The following is a 2,875-nucleotide window of genomic DNA, read 5'->3' on the forward strand; positions in this document are numbered from 1 at the left end:
GTATTGAAAAGTGGTGCCCATTCCTCTCCTTTCACTGCCTTTACTGGTGTGGTGGTGTGTTACGCCGAAGGGCGGTTATACCGGCTATACCGATACAGATTTACCTCCCCAACTGGGTGGCATGATGAAAGCCTTTCCCAAGAACACAATGTCTAGCTAGGAATGTTTGGGACTGAAAACTATAACCTCTCTATCTCTTGTTCCCAAGACTAACCACTTGGCCATTTACATGTAACACTATGGATGTGATACAGTGTAGTGTAATGATCTGTTCCTCACCTCTAATTCTCATCCTGCGGTTGCCCCTGCCCCTCTGTGGATGGTGCTGAGTTGGAGCGGGAGGTTGTGAGGTGCTGGGGCCCTCTGACCACACCACTGGCTTTATGTTGGGCTTGGGTCTGGATTCTGGAAAACATCCCAGGAAAGGCTTCATTCTACTATGCTTACTACATTTGAATGTAAAGGTACATGTAGCATTGACTTACACCCTGGTCTTTGGTTGTTTCACCTTTCTTTCAAATTAATAATATGTTCAAATCAGGAGAGAAAAATTACCGGTAGCAATGCTGTTTGCAGATCAAGTTTAGTGAACTTGGTGCAGTATGAAGACTGCAAAGACGTCAAAATCTGCTACTATAAGCAGATTGAGAGTACTACACATGTGTAACCACACATGTGTGAGGACAAAGGTGAAGTTCCTTAACTTGTGAACATTTCTTGTCTAGACCTTGCTTGTTACATGTCCAAATGTGATTTTTGTCCTGGGGGCCTTCAACTTTGATACAATGCATCACACCACGCATGCACAGTTGGAACTCTAATTTAGAGTCTAAATCCACTTCCAAAAATGAAACATCGTGCAATGAAGTAGTTGTATATAGTCCAGTTCAAAGTTCTACCTGTGCTCCCCGTGGCACCTGTAGAGGGACCAGCACCTGATGAGGATGCCTGCACCTGTCCACTTGCTTCAGCTTCAGCTGCTGGTTCTTCAGTGGGAGCAGAGGCATCACCTGGATCACATGCATGGCTTGAATTTCAGTGCAACTCTAAATCCTCCAACTACCCGTACATGTGTAAATGTACATATACATCACAATTCAGGCATTTTCAACTAGAAGCTGTGACCAATGAGCAACCAAATATTTGATGGATTGATCATAAACTTCATACATAAGTAAGAATGGTTTGCGTGTTTTGTTGTCTTTTACAAACCCCCAATATTGACAGAGAGAAGAGCCTGACCTCCTGATGTCGCTGCCTCCTTACTTTCCTCTTCTGGCTCTTCTGTTTCTTCATCTCCCTCCCTCCCTTCTACCTCCTCCTCTTCCAGGCTGCTTGGGAACAGAAAGAAATACTATAAGATTTGTTTCACAGATGTGCTTTGTACTTCTAATCAAACTCACAGTCTAGATTATTCAATACAGATGCAGTATAGTCTATACAAAATATGTTAAATATCTTGTAAATGTCGGACTAAATTCTATAACTAAGCTCCATCAGTGTATTACTGTCCCATTTCTGCAGCAGTGTGACCCTGACCTGGGTTCCTCCTGACTGTCCCCGGTACTCTGGGGCACATCCTGGGAGGCCTGTTCGCTGGACGGCTCTGACACGGGCACGGCTCGCGGGGATGTACGCGGGGAGGGCACACGTGGGATGGACTGTACTGTGCTCATTTCTACATGTTCCAGCACCGACGGCCCACCTTCACTGAACACTGTAACTGTGCACACAAACTTAATAAGCACCATGTATGCAACACATGTATCCTTCAACAGACCAGTCCTGACTGTCCATTACAATTAGCAGTTCAACCAATGACAACATGGCAATTAGTGGTTCCACCAATGAGAGAGTCTGTCGTTTTATGTCAGCTCTTTACTTTGCGCCATTTGTTTTCTACTTTATGACAGAGGTGGGTGGGGCTATGAGATCTTCCTATTGTTCTTCAATTTGATGTCCTTTAAATTATACATTTACATCTTGCATCATACTTCAATAAGGAAATGAAGGATCACACAAATCCAGGAATTGTTGTCTAATAGAAAGGGTGCTGTCTGACAGGTAAGACTAACCTGGTGCAGTGAGTTGTACTGGGGTTGTAGGAACGCTGCGGCCTGAACCCTCGTCCTCGCCACCCAACAGGTCCATGTGGGTGTCATCCATGCCAAGGGCTGCACAGTAGCAACACAGGTCTTATCACTAAAACATTGTCAGTAAATCCACAAAACTATACATACAGTGTTCATAGTTATTACACTAAAAAAAAACACTTTTGGGAACCATCACAAGCAAATACTACTAAAAATCTGTCCAAGCTTGTTCAAGCCTGTCTTACCTCCCTGTGTAGCCAGTTGTGCTAATCCAGGCTGGGCTCGCTGCATCTCTGCAATCTCAGATGGAGGACCGAAGGAGAAGCGCACACCCTGGATCTGTGGAGAACTGACACGGACATGGGGATGATTACACAATTATCAGCACATATGGTTCTGTTGTGTCTGTTAGGTACTTGTTGCTACATTATGCATCTCTAAGGCCACACCAATTTAATTTGTTGGTTCTCGGAATTTTTCAGAAAAAATATGAAGCGACAGGGCGAAAAAAAATAAAAACTAGAGTTCCCCGATCTCATACCTTCGCCAAATGATGTTAATCTTTATGACTGACAAAGTTTAGATTAGATTATTCCCCCCTGATTTAAGAAATAGGAACCTAATTTTTATGAATTATATCATTTTATCATAATCTCAACCAAAAGACAGTCTTATATTAACAAACAATGCATTCTAGCATTTCCTAATAAATTATGCAAATGAGGTCCTGATTTGAATAAATTATGTTTAATGATGTTCACCTCAATTTAACTTTCAAATAC

The 2,875-nt window shown here is 42.8% G+C and overlaps 1 protein-coding gene across 1 annotated transcript in view; it reads right to left on the bottom strand.

The window, feature by feature from the left end:
• The window catches only part of LOC109485850 (nucleoprotein TPR-like), a 26,370-nt gene that overhangs the window by 4,418 nt on the left and 19,077 nt on the right, over positions 1-2,875 (bottom strand). The window lies entirely within an intron of this gene.

This window comes from Branchiostoma belcheri, unplaced genomic scaffold (genome assembly GCF_001625305.1).
Source record: "Branchiostoma belcheri isolate BF01 breed outbred unplaced genomic scaffold, Haploidv18h27 scaffold79, whole genome shotgun sequence".
Classification (NCBI taxonomy): domain Eukaryota; kingdom Metazoa; phylum Chordata; class Leptocardii; order Amphioxiformes; family Branchiostomatidae; genus Branchiostoma; species Branchiostoma belcheri.